The sequence below is a fragment of the Cupressus sempervirens genome, chromosome 1 (assembly GCF_028749045.1).
Source record: "Cupressus sempervirens isolate cs-2001-9-10 chromosome 1, ASM2874904v1, whole genome shotgun sequence".
NCBI classification, from domain to species: Eukaryota; Viridiplantae; Streptophyta; class Pinopsida; order Cupressales; family Cupressaceae; genus Cupressus; species Cupressus sempervirens.
In genome coordinates, this window is record NC_143118.1 from 80,484,814 (window position 1) to 80,506,051 (window position 21,238).

The following is a 21,238-nucleotide window of genomic DNA, read 5'->3' on the forward strand; positions in this document are numbered from 1 at the left end:
CTTTCATACCTTTCTCACTCATGTGCCCAAGTCTATTGTGCCACAACCCTATATTAGAATCTACAGTAGCTATTTGTTCTCCCTACTCAATAGTAACAACTATTCCTGGACATTCATTTTTCTCTTAAACAATATAAGTAGAAGGAACAATATGACCTGTACAAAGATATAAGGTGCCTACTTTCACACCTTTTTCTACTACAAGGGAACCTTTTGAAACCTTCTAATTTTTATCATTAAAAGTAACTACACAACCGTCATCACCGAGTTTCTCTTCTAAAATTAAATTCCTACTCAGTCTTGGAACATGTCTTACCTCATGTAGTAGCCAATGATTCCCATTCTAGAAATTAATCTTAACTTTTCTCTTTCCAACAATTTGACAAGGTTCATTATCCACCAAATAAACAAGCCCGAAATCCCCTTAGACATAATTAATGAAATAACCTCTATGAGGTGTAGCATAAAATGAAGCACCAAAATCTAAAACCCATGAATCATCAACACTTTCTAAAGATAAAAGCAAAGCATCCTCTTCATATTTTTTACTTACCACATTTGCCTCCTTGTTCCCTTCTGGTTTATCTCCTTCATTGTTCTTTCAGGTCCAACAATCTTTCTTCTTATGCACTGGTTTACCACAGTACTTGCAATCTCCTATCCTCTAGATTGAGATCTCTTCCCCTTTGACTTTCCTCTTGATTTCCCATGATTTCCAAATTGATTTCCTCTCTCAGTCATTCTACCTCTGCTTTTTGCATTCAAAGCACTTCTTGATGTAGATCCATTTGAGGTTTTCCTATGAGTTTTCTCACTCAAAATAACACTGATCACATCATCAAATTTTAGGGTATTAGATCCAAAAACAAAATTTCTTATAGCCATTACCAAGCCATTCCAACTTTCAGACAAAGAACGCAAAATTAAGAGAGCGCTAATTTATTCATCAAAATTAATACCCACAAAAGATAACTAACTAGTAACAATATTAAACTTATTTAAATGATCTGCAATAGATCCACCTTCTATTATTTTCATAGTAAATAAATGCTTTATGAGAAATACCTTGTTTGAAGTGGAGGGCTTCTCATAAAATTTCATTAGGGTTTGCATCAACTCTTCTATCATCTTTGCTTTTCTAATATTAAAAGTCACTGATGGTGCCAAGCATAATCAAATACTTCCAAGTGCCTTTTTGTCTAAAATCTCCCAGTCCTCATCTGACATAGCTCCTTATTTCTTGGATTTTCCTTCTAATGACTTCCATAAATTCTTCTGATAGAGATAGTCTTCCATTTGCATCTTCCACAACTAAAAATTCTGCCCATTAAACTTCTCCACCTTTAGCTTACTCTCATCTGCCATTGCTCCCACTAAACTGCAAGACTCTCACTCAACCACGAGATTCCCACTCAACTATGAGACCTTCCTATAGAGGATCACTAAAAAAAATAACAATGGTATGGCTAAAAAAAATGATGGTATTTTGGCTCTAATACCACTTGTTAGGATTAACCTCAGACAAAAATAACATTTACATGCAAATATAACCAATATCAAAAAATAATAGATCACACAGAAGAGAACACAAGACACCAAGATTTAACGTGGTTCACCTAATCCCTAGGCTACGTCCACCAACAACAAGTCCAATATTATTATCATCCAATTATTACAATCCATAATCCCTTACAACTCAATACCACTGCAAGAAGCTACAATATCACTATTATATTATGAATTCCCTAACCCTAAGCCTTTTAATACAAGCTTTTGCTGCTTATAAAATTAGGGCTAGAATAAGTTGTCCAATGAAAAAAATAGTAGCCAATGCCTTTTACAATATAAGGTCATTTTTGGCTTTGGGGGTGCTACCTCCCAAAACCCCCATGGGGTCATTGTCTCTCAACCCCAACCTATATAGCAATAGGGAGTGCACTTGGGGCACTACCCCCAAACTCACATAAAAATAATATGAGGAGAAAACCATGCCGAATAAACCTCTGAGTCTAATTAGGCTCCACATCACAATATGGATTTCTCTCCATTTTGGATATGTTGTTCAAAGGTAAGTTTTCTAGTTTATCACTGGAGTGATCTGTAAAATTTTATCAAATGTGAAAGTTATTAACATTTGAGTATAGGCTTATAAAAAAGAGAGACCTATAGCTTCATGTTCATATTGAACTTGAACTTTGAACCACACAGTTCAAGTTAAAGGTTTCAAAGTACAGGTCCTTAAGTTTAAAGTTAAAAACTAAGTTCAGAGCTCATGACAGTCATATAGATGCTCACTCAAAAGATTATATCTTTTGACTCCATCAATATTTTACCAATGTCTTTGGTCAGAATGGAGACAACTAAGTTTGGAAAGACATCTAAAAATGAGCTCAATCCAATGCTGGAATAAAAATTTATGCCACCTGCATGGAGACTTAATTTTTTTGCTTGGAAAAACATTGATTTCAGTTGGCATAAAGTCTACTATAGATACATTAAAAATGCCACCTCTCTAATCTAATTATAAACATTCACAATTTATAAAGTGATGATATTATAAATTTCAAATATTTATAAATTCATCAAGTCCACGAGGAAGGAAAAAAATATAAAAAGAGGCAGAAAAGCTTTATAAAAATGAGGAAAGTCTTTGAGGAAGAATAGAAACATGGGAGAGGAATTAATTGATAATATTTTCAAGAATAAATTATGCTAAGAATTGAAATATGAAGGATTATTTATTTGAAATATTTTTAGAGAGAAAAGGTTCTTTTCTACAAGTCTTGAGGCTGCCAGGGGGAAGGATACATTATGATTGTAACAAAGGATAAGGGGATTAGTTTGATATATATATATTTTTATTGTAGTTGTAGGGATAGGCTAATCATATGGTTTCTTGTTATGTTTTCATAATAGAGATAGGTTATGTTTATTAGATCTCATGGTCTGAAGATGTAATTTTTGGATTGTTGTTGATCTTATGGTCACCTCTTTCATGTTTTGAATTTAGTCCTGTGGTTATTTATAGTTTTAGAATAAAATAATGTTCTTCTCCATTTCTTTATGATGTAAGGTGGATTGAATGATTGGTCATATGGCTATTTTCTATTCTTTCTCTCTTTATTCTATTTGTAAACCTTGTAATCACATTCATTCCATGTTGATGGGTGGATGTTAGTAAACCTTCATGTCTTCAAAGTTAAAGACATAATCAATTTATCTAATTCATTGAATATCTTTTAATGAGGGAGTTGTACCTCACAATTCAGAGGGGAGTTATCAATCAATGATAACTCGTCCAAATGTTGGTAACTTTTTATTCTTTCATTTGGGCATTTTGAGTCATATTTTGCAATTCTTTGGTGACTCTACTGGGGAAAGAAAATGAGGTTCTAGTGTGATTGTCTTGATAGACATGCATGAAAAATTAACAATATTAGATTTCCACAATCCATTTGTAATGCAAGTTCATTTTGGATTTGATTGTGTGTGTTTTTTAGCATCATGGCTTTAGATCACTCTCCATAATCCATCATCAACCAGATGAGAGAAAGTAGAATGCATGCAAAATGTCAAATCATATTCAAGGCATGTGAACTATTTTATAGAATGCCTAAAAAAAACCAACAGTAACTAATCAAACTGTCTTAAACACTGATAGTAACTAATATGCTTCTTCATTAATATGCCTGATACAATAAGTGAACTTGACAATTATGCACAACAAGTTATATTCTAAAAGAAAATCATTTAGGAGATACAAAATATGGGGAGAGTGGAACAATCCCTATTTGACACTTGCTCCAGAGTATGAAGCTTGACAGATTGAAGTATTTGGGCAAATATTTTTTTGGAACCATATTTATAGAGGCTGAAAATTGATTCATTGGAGTCCCTCATCTGGCATGGCTTTGGCTAAGGCTAAGTTAGAGTATCTAGAGGAGACATATCAAGAAGTGTTGTGGGTGGAGATTACATAATGATAGAATCTAGAACAAGGCTGGTTCATACTGCTCTACACCATAGCCAAGAAGATTTTTGACTAGCATGAAATATAAGCTTCTAGTGTTGTCTCCTATAGATGATAATGGCAAGTTTACTAAAGAAATTGAGTAGTTTTCTAGTTCGGATGTCTTGGGTGATGGAATGTGGCAATTTTCAAGAGCTTAGATGAAAATTTCATTGACAATATCATCCACAAAATCCTTGTCTTTTCATGGCCATCTTGGATTTACAAAATGATAAATTGTGAGCTTCTTATTTGGGAGGTCTTAAGTTCAAGTCTCCTTGAGTTTAATACATAATCTCAAAAAATCTCAACAAGAAATAATATAATCATACTCAAAGAGTCCTCTTATGTTCTTGTATTGAATGAACTAGACCTTGTGTGCTTTTAATTAAGTTGTTTTCACTATCAGGAACCATGAAGAGAAATGTAGGTGTGGAGATTAAGGACTCACCATTATTTTGAGATAGTCCTAGTCATCAACTAAGGGCTGCCCAAGAAATCTCATAGCATTAAGTTGACAAAGGATGTGACATGGAATGGCTTAAGACCAATTCCATTCTTTTATGACTAACATGTTACAAATATCTAAAAATGTATACGAGAGAACACATTAGGGCATTGGGAGGAATATGCATAGTTTTTCCTATCTAAGATGGTTAAAAATGCATCTTGTTCTACAAAAGACAATAAATGAATGATCGACCATATTAAGCCTACTAAACAAGTGACATGGAATGACTTAAGCCTGATTCCATTCTTGCACGAGTTTTAAGCTATTCCAAATGATTGCAATACCAAGGCTTTTACTTTGCAATAATTCTACACATGCCTGTGCAATAGATGTTGTTTGCTCCAAAATAAAGTCAAGCCCTCCACAAGCAGTGGATACAAAAACATCATATTTTGTTGCAAAGCAAACTAGATATTTGTTAATCTGGTATTCCTTTAATGCCGTACAAACAATAATTATTGAACCAAATTTAGACAAAATAGAAATAAGAGATCAACAATATTTTTTTAAAATAGACCAAAAATTGTCAACCATTGCAATAAAATAGAAATATCATATTTCTCTACAAACACGCATTCAGTTTGTCAATCTAGAATTCATGTAGTTGTCAAATAAGAAAGGATTCAAGAGCTAGCAATTACATGGAAGGAAATGGGGATATGACAAAATTGATACCATATAAATGTTGCAAATAGATATGTGGCCTGCTGCTAAAGAGGAAATGCACCATCAGACCAAAGAGAGTGTATTCCACTTGGAATCATCCAAGGAGAACTAGGTGGATTCCCTAAAGCATCTAAGTGTATTCAAGAAATGTGCAACAAGGATGCCTCTTTACGATAGATGGAGGAGGAGCTGTGGCACTTATGTACCTTGACAACATAAAATGCACCACTAGATTGCCAATTCAAAGCACAATAGTCAATACACTTTGCAACATATGGATAATTAACAAAGTGGTTAGCAACTACAAAAAAAATTAAATATGAAGACTAGAATTTGGAATTTGACAAGCTAACCTCAACGAGTGAGACAAAATCAGCAACCATCATTGCAAATGCTTGTCTTGCAAATGCTTGTCTATGCAGTAGATACCTCTCCCATGGAAAGTATTTTAAGAGCCTCTTTATATTGTGACTTTTCAATTAAATGTTGACCTTTTGCATGAAGCATTAGTCCCATTATAATAGCCCTGTTCAAGGAAAAACATCCTTTAATTCAATATGGTTCACAAGAAAAGACTTATACAAGTTTATACAATTAGGATTAAAAACATTAGTAAGGGACATTGATTGCGAGTACAACAAATATATTGTTCACAGAATTGGCAGTGAAACTGACATTTGTAGTTTTGCCAAGTACAATTAATTATGTCATGTATCACCACATGGGTACCATATACAAAAGAAACATTAAAAGCCATCATAAAATAATACCTTTGATCAGTCTTTGAAATAGATGACATCTTTTCCCCATGCCGATTCTCAAGTTTGATACTGAACTGATCAACTAGGAATGAATCATTAGTGTGTTTCTTGGTCATTACATCTATTGCAGCTCTATACAACACATAAGAAATATATGTTTTTTAAGAAAATCAATGGCAAAACTTGAGTCCTAAATAAAGTTGAACAAGCTAGCACTTACAAATCTATGACAAACAATATTTGAATCCCATTTGTAGGAGATATATTGATTTGAAATATACAACTTTATCTTCCCATGTAGTATTCAGTTGGTCCTAAATGTAGCAAATAAGCTATGCAAGTTTTTCCACTTTGGAAAGTATTGTTATGCATTTGATATTAAGAGAAATACAACATAGCATGACAGTTATCAATATAATCGTTTCTTCCAATGGTCCCTAAGAGAAAAATCTTCTTTTACTGGATGAACACTTTTAGTCAAAATATCGCTAAATCAACCTAATTGGGGTTGGTATCCACCAATCTAATATAGTAATTGCTCTCTTTTGTTTAGGGTAGAGTTCATAGAATGATCACGAATATTGTGTTGATTTTAAAAACATGCACATTTACAATATCACTTTTCTCATTTGATGGACTGGCTACTTCATGATGGCTCCACTCACATAAGAGATACAAGTTTTGAGGATGAAAAATTATGGAGATTGTTAAGAAAAATAGTACATAAATGGGAGAAAGTAGGGGAATTTGATAATGGAAGTTGGAATTTCTCCAGCATTAAGGATTATGGTTGGAGATGTGTGTTCCACAACATAACAAATAATGATATAAAACTATCTAGGTTATTACAAAGAGTTTAAAGACCCCACATGATTTTGCAAGATGTAGAGGTAAATCTTGTCAATACAAATATAGCATTAAGCATGAACATAAATTGCATCTGGCAAATTAGCAACCAATCTAAAATCACCGTCAAAGCTTTTTAAGCTTTTGAAGATTAATTTTGAGCCTTGGTCTAGATACTATTTAAAAGCTCTCCAAGTGGTTGATAGTAAAATCTCTTGAGCTAACCCTATTTTCCCAATTCCTCTTGAAACTTGCCACTTGATGTTTTCCTCTTAACGATGATATTATTGGGAACGTTACAACAACTTCCAAACAAAGAAAATACAATAAATTAATAATTTCTGAGCCACGTGTCACAGAAAGAATTCGCATGTATAAAAAAGATGATGTTGGAGGACAGGAACCAAGTCAATAGGCATCTCAATAAAGATATCTTCTCTTTAGAGTAAATTCACTGCCTAGGCCTCTGTCAAATCTTTTTAAGTTAGATAACTTCAACCATTACCATTTTCTGTATAGTTACAGATGCAATGGATGTTATGGAAAACAATTAGTATTCTAATAGTAGCAAAAGCAATAACCAATTTAAACTCTTTGTAACAATAACCAATAAGTATGTATAAATCTTTAAATAAGCCCAATTTTAGTGAATAAACTTGAAGCATTAGATTTAAACTCAAAAAATCAATAAGAAATGCAATTTTCCCAATCGAACAAAATTGGACACACTAAAAAGCATCATAAAAATAAGTTATGATAGAGTGAAATTAGACTCATTATAAACCCTAAATAAAGATAGCACTGAATTTCAAAATGCATTTATATATCAATCATACCACTCTAACTAATCCTCACAACTATAGTGAAAAATGCCTACGAATTTGCAACAATTTTTAGATTCACAGTAAAGTACCAACTATCATAAAAATAATGCAATAACTATAATTTCCATAAATATACTAGGAATTGTTAAGCAATCAAATAGAAATTATTTGGAAACTTATAATAATCAAGAATCTTACAAGTAGTGAATTAATTTTATAGCCAAGAAATTTGCACATTAACTCACCTAGCTTAGTTTTGGTGAATTTTTGGCAACTTTTGACTTGAAAAATCATGGTATGTCTTGCAAGTTTTTATTGAGTGATATTTCAAACTATAGATGGAACAAAAAAAGTAAAATAATAATTTCATTGCCAGCCATTTAAAGCCCATCAAAGAAGCTCAGTAAACATACTCTCTAGAAGATTGTTATAATATGAATCTTCCATAAAACCTGTCTTCCAGAAGTTCTGATATAATTTGAAACATGATCCATAGGTGACATTCTTCACATATTGCAAACGAATAACAATATGGAAAACCCATTATATGACTAAAACATTGCTTCTCAATTACTACCACAGTACTATTCTATACTTCTTTTCTTTGTATAAAAATGAAAACCTCTAATATCTAGCATTAGAAAAAGAACATAGGAAAGACGAGTATCAAAATCTGAGAGACACCCAATCCATAAATTCATGTTTGACACAATGAACAAAGAGATTGAAAATACCAATCATGTTAGATCATGCGGGCCAATAACAATGGTGAAAATGATAATAATGTATGTTGTGGAAATCAAATCTAGATCCTATAACAATGGAGCAAAATAGTTAAAAGCAAAGAGTATCTTCCAACCAAAATATATAGCAAATGGAAATACCTCAAAGTTTAATAGTATGTCTCTATATTTCTAGTTTAAAAAAAGCAAAGGAGGATCAAGGTATCTCAGCTTCAACTAACCATATGTCTAGCTAAAATAAAAAAGTACTAACTGAAATAATAATGATAATTAAGCCATTTAATAGACAAAAAATATATACATGAAAAGAATGTGAATACAGGCCTTCATATTATTACATGGTGAAAATGATATGGCCAAAAACACTTTTTCAGGATTTTAGCAAAATACCTTTTACTATACTAAGTCTTTAACCTAGGCTTTGCATCAGATATCTAGGAAAATGACCTGGGACTAGTAGCCTCAGAATCATATTGCAATAACTTGGACTTAAGGTCATTGGGAAGTACTTATCAAAACACACAATACATAAGTACAAAATGTAACTTGAATGAAAACTTGGTGACTTGTTTGGTGTATAAAAATATGATATGAAGCTTTGTGACTCAATCCCTACCATTATTTCACTGTTAACCTCTCAAGTTGTATTTTCTCAATATAGGAGCGAGGAATATATGACCCATCAAGGACCAATTTTCAAGAAACCTCTACAACTAAGAACCTGTCCTTACCTTAGACCTGATGATGAATTCACAATAATTCAAATCAAAAAATTTCAAAACATCAGAAAGACAATAGTACCTCCCAAATGAATGCCTTTCATAGCCCAAAAAGTCTTGAAATGTGTTGAATACCTGTATGTACTTCCATTGTAGTTGTCAAGCTTATCAACTTTCACTGTCACCCTATCATCTATGAATATACGACTTGTTCACTTCAATGATGAAGTTATTGTTTATCGTAGGGCCATCAAGCCTCCAAGAAGATGGAGACCAACTTCACATGTTATCCTTGGAGATATGATAAATGGATGATCTGTAACCCATTCCTACTATCACAATGGAATTCTATCATTTTAGAAAAGTAAAGTACACCAAGTACCAATGACATAGTTACTACTTTTAGTTTGAAATAAAGACTTTCTCTACCTCAAAGACAACTTCTCAGATAAAGTGGATTTCACTTTTACTAAGAAAGAAATGGGTCTTTCTTAAATTGGAAGATATTTGCAACTACAAACATTAAATTTACATATTAGATTTTGCGACTCAAAAAAATGTCAGATTCTATTATAAACTGAGGTGAGGGACAGAGTCATAATTACCTCAAACATAAGGTTGTATTTTTCCTCTCTACTTTGCATCCTTAGGTAAAGGTAAGACTGGCATCTCTCTACATCTTCCTTAGGGAGAAAAAGATAGATGTAAGTTTCTTTAGTTTTTCCAAGATCTTTTATGCACAAAACTTCCCTAATTTGGTTCTCTGTAATAATGCGAATAGACTACAAAAAAAGTAGCAGGTACATGTATCAGGCAACTAAAGTGTCTAACTACATTTATCCATTGAGACACTTAGCTAAATTATGATCTGCATCGGATCATAAGATGTTATATTATAATACCTTCAAAATGTAAGTTGGGGTTTGAAACCCAGAAAATGGATTAAATTTATTGATAATTTTAATATGTGTAGTCTCTAGTTGAGGTTCAATAAGCACCTTATGCATTGGATAAACCTACAAAATTCATTCTTGCATTTAATTAATTTTTTAAAAAAATATCATTTGTAAATGGCTCTCATTAGAGAACACAAAGAAAAATATCTATAGATAACAATCCAAACTATAGTTCTTGACAACATACACCAAGTAGCTTTTTTCTTGGGCATCATCACCATTTAAAATACATAAGATCCAACCAGCAATGCAAATTAAATTTTGAAGATTGTTCTCTTGTTTCTTTATTCCAATGATCAATCAATAATAACAATATACAAAAGACAAAGGCAGACAATAACCCATGCTTACAAAAGGAATTCTTAGAAGTAATATAAGCTTTAGGAGTGAACTCCATATCTTGGTTCTAGTCACACAAAGCAATGGGTTTTGGACTAGAGACTAATGTATTGTTCAACAATAATCTAAATTTAGAAAGGAAGTTTTGAATCCACAATTAGTAGCAATACATGCTTAAAAGACATCACTTGAATCCTGGATAAATGAGGAGTTTCTTAGAAGAAATCTTGACGTAAAGTATGACATTCATGATAGTAGATATGGACTATAGTAGAACAATAGGAATGCCTGAACCATTATACATTGAATAGGCCAACAAAAACTGTGCATCCATGTCTCACTTCCTCAATCAGTAGGGTTTTGTTAAAATAATTTTTTGCTTTACTGTAATTATCATATTATATATTAAAATTAAGTATGTTTTTTTAAAGAGGAAATTAAAATAAAATTACAAATCATTTGAGATGTGTTTTGGAGCTTAAGGGAAAAGTGTACACCAGACTATCTATGGGGAGCAAAAACAAATGCAGGTGTGGTCTGAGACCAAACAAAAGCATTTCAATAGCAAAGTTTCATTAATCACAAAGGTAGAATTTATGATAGTTATTTTTTCAAATATTGTAATAGGTCTAAGTTAAAGATATGCCAAGAATTATTATTCATAGTTATTTTTTCCAATTAGAATTGAGCATGTTTGTCTTGCTTGTGCACCTACCCATAGTACTACACAAAGGAGATTTAAGCATGATAGGACCTAGTAAAGTTATCAATATGCTATAGTCATTGACTATGGAAAATTGGTGACAGTGATGTTGTGATTCTTAAAAGATATAACACTAGAACAGATGTCTCCTTTAAGTAAAAATAAGCCAACTATGTGCACTTGCATGTCCTGTGGTAAAAGATGCAGACTTATGATTAGATACAATGTGTAAGCTTAAATACTTGAAAGACATGAGAGTAGTAGCCATATGACACATGCATAAGAAAACTAAATATGTAAAAATGTTGTCCCTATAATTTATCTTGTGTAATGGCCCTTAAATAAATAAATGAACCAACAAAGATGAGATTATTCAACTTGCTATATAGGTATGTTGGTCCCCAAAAGGAACTCCCTTGCCAAACTTTAAAAGGAAAAGTCAACCTACTATTTCTAATATTTGAGAAATGATCTCTATAGGTTCCTGACCACAAAAACCAATATCCCTAAGAACCCAATTGACAAGATCAAAGTGAACACCTCCAGTGACAGACACACAAAGATCTAGTAATGGCCATAATTGTTCATTTAGAGCATGTATACCCTCAATGATAACAATATTACATGATGGAACTTCAAGATCCCTGGAAAATAATTCACATAAGATGTTAGCCAACTCTAAACTTCAGTTCATGCAATTCCTAGATAGCATTTAATATTTCTTGCAAAGCATTCAAAATTCAAAACTATTATATTACAACATGTGACAATTACAATTAATATGTTTCATGCAAACTAAAAGTCAAACCTATAGCCAATGCGACAACTGAGCTTAAGATCATATACAAGAATTTTTATAGGTTTCCCATATTTTAAATCCCTTATGTTCTGAAGAAGAGTACCATAATCGATCAGTGTTGGATCTACCAATAAAAATAAAGGGAGAAATCTTAACAATATGATTGAGACTACATTTTTTTTTCTTAGTAAAAGATGCAAACATCCATCTTTACCCACCAATAAAATAGACTCGTGCATGAAGAATTAGCAGTATTTAGAGAAAGGTCAATGGAACACAAAAGTACATAGGACAAATATAACAATATAGCTAGTCAAATTTTTCTCATTAAATTTGGATGTGCAAAAAGATAAGAATGTACTATATCTACGCATGTTCTATATCCAAAATCATCTGAGAATTGATCAGAACATTCATATTGAGATCCGAATCTTAATTCCTAGCAATAGAAAGTAGAGAAATAATTCAAAAATTTCCAAATAAAAAATTCTTTCATGTCTAGTTGGGGAATGAGAACAGACTATTAGCTTTAGCTAGATAATAGTAAAGCAAAGCAAAAGCATGCTGTAATAAAATAACTAGAAAATTGAATTCATATAATATCACCCATGATTATGGATGCATTATTGTTAGCTCTTTTTAGAATACAAAGCACATTCCTCAAAGAGATGTCTAGCAAAAAATTTGCAACAAATTAAGAGAATGATTTTGACCATCCAATTAGTATAGAAATTCCTCTACAGTTTTTAGGTCTTATCTTCAAAAATTGACATATTTAATAAAGAAGAACAAATAGCTCTTAGAGAATACTAAATAATCTTTCCACTTTTTAGTTCATTAAACTATCTCAATTTCTTTATTGCACTAAAACCAATGTCCACAAAAACTATTAAAATTTTGAAGAAATTTTCTGATTTTTATATGGCACATTCTCAATGATCTTTACCATTATGATCTATCTTAATTCCTAGCACCTTAGGCAAACCACCAGTATTTTCTAACACATACTTTACCTTTCTTTAGGACATTACAATAGCTCAAGGACTCAAGATAAAAGTTAAGACTACCACATTCTATTCTCCCTTAAGGAAGAAACAAAATTGGGATTAAAAACATATACAAGATTCTCTTTAAATGGTCCAAATGGTTGTAATGTAATGTTAAGAAGTTGCATTCATAAAGAAAGGGTTCTCCACTATTCAATTTATGAAAGAGATTCAAGACTAAGATCTCCAGAAAATGGCTTGACCACCATATATGTCCAATAAATCAGAATTAAAAAACAAAGGAACTAATAACAAAAGACAAAAACTTTAAAAATTCTTGAGCCCTGAATATGACACTATCAACTCTAGGAGAGAAGTTGATAATTTATGTTATAAGCCCAAAAATGATGGTGTGTAGGTCAACAAGTAGGATTATGACAACAAAAACTACTCTCCATTATGATATTGCCATCAAGATTCAACTGTGTAGTTTGAGTCCAACTCATTGACCCATGTTTCATGAGTAGTGATTCACATGAACCGATCTCTCATAAGATTGAATGGAATACTTACCACTCATTGGATCTAGGTGATGCTCATAGAGATGAACACTAGGACTTCGTGGGATTACTTTTTCCATGATGTTCTATTTTTAGTTAAACTCACCACAAACATTAAATACTACATTATTTTCCATTTAGATTTGGATATAGATGTCACCATGGTAAGAATATCACTTTTCCAATTGCTCTTAGTTCTATGAAATGTTTTAACTACAGACCAATGTAGGATACCCAAAATTGCATGCAACCTTTGTCCTTACCCAGTTGCTAACCTTTGGAAAGCAATTCCACATATATATTAAAGCTTTTCTATTTGGCTAGCAGCAATCTAATATAAGATTTTGAAGTAAATATTCATTCTCTCTCTAGGTTTAGAATATCAATATTTTAACCCCAATGGAAAAAATTGCTAAAATAGAACCTAAATTATGCTTTTTGGTCACCTAGAGATCACTCTTAGCAAAGTGAAACACTGGTAAGCCATCTAGTGATGATCTTGGATTTGCAGAGTTGTATGCCAAAATGCTAAGGAAAAAGTAGCTAGTTTATTCCACTAAGGCCTCAATTTAGAGACAAACAACAGTACTAAAGCTTTAGCAATGTGGCAGGTTCTTATAAAGGTTTACACCCATCAAATTTCTAAGGTTTTTACTGAGAAAACTCTTGATTCTTGCAAAACTCTATTCAAGATGCCATTTGAAATATGGGAAATTCAAATGTTGGGAGACCATCATCATATTCTCAACCAATTTGTGTCGACAGTTCTCATCTGTTCCTTTTGGGACCTATGAAGAATAAAATGAGGAGTCTTGTGCAGTAATAGCTTGTGAAGGATATTTTAAAGTTGGCTAAAAAGAAGAGAGCAAGGTGTTTTGTTTCCTAAGAGGGTAAGAGAGTTGTGTTTCTATCCATCTCTTTCTTTATGTTGTCTGTAAACAATTTTCTATAAATTTGAAATCGCAAATATATAGAGTTTACCTTCTGCTTTTCATTAATCCTATATTATTTTCTTTGGTTCTTATATTTTGGAAGTCACAAATTCATAGAGCTTTCATATACTAGAGCAAGTCATTCAAGAATTGATTTCCACTTCTCTGAATTCTAAACAAATAAGTGGAACTTCTAGTGATCATATCTTATTTTAAATTGTTGTAATTTAGTGAAATGATTATGATTTGATTATAGTTTCTTACAGTGTGATCACATTTCAATATAAAATATTAGTTTTAGTCTTGTTTACTAAATTTAACAGACAACTACAATTTGAACTTAGCCCTAGATAAAATAGCAGTTACCTCTATCTTGATTGTAGAAGATGAAATGATTGAAATTCTTCATCTTATATTTCTCAGTTCTTCTTTTATAAAGAATGCACAATGAGAAGATTCATGATTATTGGTTCTCTTCCATTTCATCATTTTGAAGCTCTATACGATCCTTTAATTCCGTTGTTATTTTTCCTATAAGAGGGTTGACTGAATCCAAGTAGAGATCTTACCAGGCCATAGAGGGGGTTTGTATAGTGAACTCATAGATAAGGAGGTCATGTAGAGAATGGCTCAAAGTAATAATTGGAAAACTGTTAACAAGAGGAAATTTTTTAGAGAATTTACAGTCTCTCAGATGGAGCGAAAAAGTGGCAGAGGAAGTAGAGATAGCAACAAATAGGAAATGATCTCGTGAGCAGTAATTGTTTTTATTTTTTACATCTAAGTCCTGTGTTGGTCAAAATTTTGATCAACACTCAAAATTTCAACTAACACAGGGCTTAGATGTAAAATAAATAAATTTTTTCCTTCTACATTCTAACAAAACTAAACTTTTTTAGTTGATGGTTGAAAATTTTGGTAGAAAAATGAGGTCAAATGTAGTAGTGTAGATTGTATGGTTTAGAGCATGTCCACGAGTGGCTGGATTTGAGAGCTCACTCAGCACAACTATCAACATTGATAGAGTGGTGACATACATTGACTTCTAGTTTCCATCTACATATTAGAGAGGTGATAGTTACCTTGCTCGATGTGTTGTAGATTTTGTGAGTGCCAATCTATGAGATGTACCCAAAGTATGTTCTAGAGGGTGTCGATCCCTATCTTTGAGAGTGCTTCAGGCACCGACTATAGAGGCTACCTATACAGAGATCATGGCTGACATGGAGAGAGGCATTGGAGTAGAGTTTTCCTTGACTTGTCCTGTACCTTGCCTCACTCATATGGAGGATGATACTAGACCATGCTAGGCATGGGTTCCCGATTGGGTGGGCATGGGTGTTGAGCACTTTGCTACAGGATGATATCATAGTTTTTTATGGGGGTTAGACCATCTTGGCTGAGCTATACCACAACTTACACATGTGCACTTACAAGACATAATAGACTATAGGTCTAGGGTTGACACTAGTAATGGTGTGGTCATGGGAGCACATAGGTGTCATACATCCCATCACCAGACAAGAGACTTGATAGCCTGACAAGCCATTTGCATGCTGATACAAGCCACTGATCTAGTACACCTCCACCAAGTCTATTGGATTTCGGAGGAGATGTCTAGATGAGATTATTATGTTTGATTGGACACCTTATGATGACGTGGAGTGATGGGGGAGTACTTTACCAACTAGGGGCAAGGATGATAGCAAGGATTAGTTGTACCTCTGATATATATAGAAAGACTATTGGTTGATCGTTAAAACCATACATGTCATGATGAGATGTATATCCTCTAGGGTGCATTAATAGTTTGGGAGGACATAAGATGCAGTTCTAGATAGATTTGTATATCCACTGGTATCCCAGAAGTATGATAGATTATGGGGTCATGGGACCACCATGAGGTTAGCTAAGATATCATGGCAGGGGATGCAACCAGTGCCTTGGGTGCACAGATAGGACTAGGGAGATGTAGGGATGACACCTGAATACACATAGTGGTGAGTGGCTCATTAGCTAGTATGACTTATAGTACCTAGAGCACCACCACCAGCTGAGCAGGCACAAGGTGAGGGGGATGGAGCAAGGGATGGTGGGTAGGTAGTAGTGGTGCCACCACTGTATAGGGGGCACAACAAGGTCCTTGGGGGCATAGAGCCCACTAGAGGAGGGTAACAACACTAGTGGAGCCATAGGTATAGGGGCCATCAGGGCCACAAGGGCCACAAGTATAGGGACTACCTTAGCCAAAGGACGTAGATATGGTTAGGGTAGAGCGAGATAGCCTCTAGACAAAGATTACCCATCTTCAAGGTGAGACACAAGTGGAGTGGGCATGGGAAAATAGTGCCTAGTAGGCCTTGGTAGCCCTATAGGCTGAGGTACATGTGCAATGAGCAAGGGTAGACAGTGCCTAAGAGGCTTTGGCAGCCTGCAAGCGAGGATAGATGCTAGAGAGTTAAACAATTTTGGGATGGAGGCTGAGGTAGATGAGTTAGCTAAGATAGAAATGCTATGGTAGGAGATGGCCACTCTACGGGTAGAGCAAGAGATACATAAGAGATAGGTGGATAAGTACCATCGTTAGTGTGATCTAGCTTGATAGATGGTACAGCTTGGGGTGGCTATGGCTATTATGCAAGAGGTCCTTACAGCCCACCAACAAGAGACATGAGCTATGCAAGAGGCTACCTACTATAGGTCCTTATATCATGATGTTGTGCCTGCATATTAATGACAACCCAATTTTTGAGAGGCATCTAGTTCATGGACCATAGGGGGCCGTGAGTGGTCAGAATAGTCAGTGGGATAGGGTAGGCCTCCACAAGGAGGGGGTACAAGAGGGGTTGGGCCCTCATAGCTAGCTTCATGATTTCGATAGTGAGCAGTTTTGACACAGTGATGCAGATGCAGTGAGTTTTTTTGATGATGCATGATGCATGATATACTACATGATTATTTATATACAGATTATACACAGACACTAATTATTTTTTGATATATATATGACATGATTTGATGAGCCTAGGTGTATATGGATGATTATTTATTATGCACATGATTTCTATGATGTGGTTACTGACATTGTGATGTAGGATGTGTGTGATGTATGTTTCCTATGATTTATATATGATGATTAATGTGTGAATGATGCAGGTTTCATGGTGATATATGAGATGTATGCATTTTGTTATACTACATGTATGGATGTACTATATGCTTTGTGAGATGTATCATGATGTGTATGCCACTAAATATAATGATTATAATGTATGCACCTAATGGATTAATGTAATAAACCAATAGTGAAATTGAATAATGAATAACATGCCTAATGCAATGAATATCCTAAATGAAAATGTCAGTAATAGAAAAAGACACTAATGAATGCAAAGTGAAGTGTAAAAATGAGATGAAAATGTAATATGAATGAACCTAATGAATGGACATGTGTCAAAACTCCTCACTCATAGGAACCAAGTAGCGTAGCATATGAGTGGGAAAATAAACATAACCCTTGTCTCAAGTAGGGAGCAATGAAACCCTAGACTACATGAATCCTAACTACATGATACTGAGTTGTTTATATGGGAGAGTACACCCTAGTTTGATTTTGCAAAAGAAGTGATGCACCATATGCTATAGAAGGATAGATGAGAAGTTTCCTTTGCATGGACTAGACTCTCAACACAATAGATACTTTAGGATGATAGATGTAGTCTACATAGTTATGATGGAAAAAATGACATATATGCATTTGGAGAGATCTCAACACACCCAAAGCCTTTTTGGGGGTGTTTGGTGAGAAGTGTGCTAACCCATTGCCCCCAATGAGTAATGCATAATCATAACTCAAAACTGACATACATGTATTAAAGCATCAAAAATAGATCATATTGAAAATGACATGCATAGTCAGTTGAGACCATTCAGGTGATACCAAAATATGGAGGATCAAGGCACACCATAAAAGGCTACCACTAACACACAAAATGAAATCAACCAAAAGAGACCTCATGATCAAGTAGTCAACTAGTTCACAGTTCTTGCCAAGAATGTTAAGTCTCAAAATGTGAAAATTATTGTACCATGCATAGGAAGCATTCATCCTATGTGTTTGTCTAATGTTGTTGCAAAAGTTTGGCAAGCATTGTGAATAGAAAAATGTTTTGAATCATTAAGTCTCAAATAGTGATTTTGTTTAGGTTCTGTTGTAGTCACTGTCATGGGAAAAAGCTCAGTTTAATAGGTTTTAGGATCAACACTCAATGGGAAAAATGCCTTGCAAACTAGAGGCCTTTTGAAAGATGGAAGTGCATGGATGCCTTGCAAATAGGAGGTCTTTTAGTAGATGCATGAAAAGTGCAAGTCAAATACGATTTTTGCACAAAGGTGGGATGAAATGGTGGAAAGGGGTGAAATGAGATGAGCCTTATAGATAATGGACCAAAATACCTTTTCAGGAAATTTTTCTTCTTTTTAGTCTTTTCTTCAAGAACATTTTATGAATGTTTTAGGAGTTTTTCGATTTTTCTATTTTTTTTGTATTTTGTGGAACTATAACAACACTATATAGGAACTACAAGACTCAAACATAGAATCACTTGAGGTGTTGGATATTTACAAGTTCAGGGAGTAGATCTCCCTTTGAAGTGGCAATCTAATATGCCCCATAACCATATTTGGTTGTAATGATAAATGAACCAAGCGAATTAGCTTCAAATTTTCCTTTATTTTCACAGTTGTAGAGGTTCCTCATGTTATTCTACAAAACTAAGTCACCCACCTCAAATTCCCAAGGTCTAACTTTTTTGTGACACTGAAGCTAAAGGAAATTTTGATACATGCAAAGGTTCTTTAGGGAATTGAGACATCTCTCATCGAGGAGTTTAGCTCTTGCAAGCGAGTAGTGCAATATTGTTCTTTATACATTAGATTCTTAAGAGAGATTCTAAGGGAAGGGAGCTCAATTTTGATGGGTAAGACCACTTCAAAACCATAAAAAATGGAGAATGAAGTGGCTCTTGTTGGGTACGAATGGAGGTGTGATAGGCCCAAAGGGTAGGAGCAATTTGGAGGTGCCAGTCACAGCCAACTGCATTAATGATTTTTTAAAGGATTTTCAAAATGGGTTTATTGGTAGCTTCAACTCGGCCATTGCCTTGGGGGTAGTATTTGGTTGAAAAATGCTGGGTGATTTTGAATTTCCTACATAATGTGGTAACTTCTTGATTTTTGAAAGGAGTTCCATTATCAGTCATGATGTCTTGAGGTATACCACAATGATAGATAATGTAGTTCAAGATGAACTTTGAAACCTATTTTCTGGTGGTGTAGGTTAATGGGATAGCCTCGACCCACTTTGTGAAGTACTTAGTGGTGACAATAATATACTTGTGGCCATTTGGAAAATTTGGATATACTTGACCAATAAGATCGAATCCCTAGTGAGAAAAGGGCCATGGGGTGATGGTGGGCTGAAGGTATTTGGTAGGGGCATGTATCAAATCACCATGTTGCTGACAAGGAACACATCTTTTCACAAAATGATAGGCATCCATTTCCATAATAGGCCAATAGTAACCCCATTCTGAGGAGCTTTTTTCTAACATAAGGCTACTAGAATGGGCACTACCAATTCCTTGGTGGACCTCTTCTAACATTATTCTAGCTTCGTCTAAACTAAGTTATCAAAGGAGGGTTCCATTGAAGTGTTTTAAAAAAAGTGTATCACCTAGGATACTATATCATGTAGTGCTACAAATGAAGGTTTTTCTTTGATTTGAGGAGAGGGCTATGGGGATGGTTTTGTGACAAAGGTAGGAAAAAATGTTAGGTACCATGGAGACTTAGGAATGACAATCTCACACAGTAACTGTGAATCAAGTTTCTCATAATTAGGAAGAAAAAGATTCTCAACAAGAAACTCACACTTAGGATTGTATTCAAGCATGACAATAATGGAGGCAATGGTGGCCATAGTATCTACTACTTTGTTATTAGTCTGTGGTATCTACTAAAAGAATATTTCTGTGAAGTGTTGTTTAAGATCTTCAACTATCTAGTGATATGGCAACAATTTTTTATCCTTTGTGTAGTATTCATATGTGACTTGTTTAATAATTAAGAGTCTCCAAAGACAAGAAGGTTCTTAATATTCCATCTGATAGCTTGATGGAGCCTTGTTACTAATCCTTCATACTCAACAATGTTGTTTGTGCAAGGGAATGAAATTTTATAAGACTTAGGAATAAGGTCTCCTTGTGGTGTGACAAAAAAAATTCCTACTCCTGATCCCTTTTGTGTGAAGGAACCATCAAAAAATGGCTTCCATTGTGTACTAGGGGTAACAGTCATAATTGTGTCATTTGAAAAATCTATTATAATGAGATGGTCTCCTTGAAGAGGAGCTTCAGCAAGCTAGTCTATAATTAGTTGTCCCTTAATGGCCTTACGATCCTTATAGTCAATATCACATTCACTTAAAACCAAGACCCATTTTGCAACTCGACTAGTGAGGGAGGCGTTTGATAGCAAATATTTGAGTGGATCTATCTTAGTAATGAGATGTGTAGTATGATTAAGCATATAAAGGTGTAGTTTCTATTTGCAAAAAACTACTACCAAACAAGCTCACTCAATAGCAATGTAGTTCAACTCATAGCCAACTAATGTTCGACTAAGATAGTATATGGCTTGCTCATTACCATTGTCATCTAGTTGTGCCAAAAGGGCACCTAAGGCAACTGAAGTGGTTAAAATGTATAGAATCAATGGTCATCCTATAATTGGAGGGACTAGAACTAGTGGATTAGCCAAGTATACCTTAACTTATTCAAATTCTTTCTAACATAGGCAATCCCATTGAAACTTAGTGTCTTTTC

At 34.0% G+C, this 21,238-nt stretch overlaps 1 pseudogene; it reads right to left on the reverse strand.

The window, feature by feature from the left end:
* Window positions 1–8,978: 8,978 nt before the first annotated feature.
* LOC149576327 (inorganic pyrophosphatase TTM1-like) overlaps window positions 8,979–21,238 on the reverse strand; it is a 43,558-nt pseudogene continuing 31,298 nt past the window's right edge.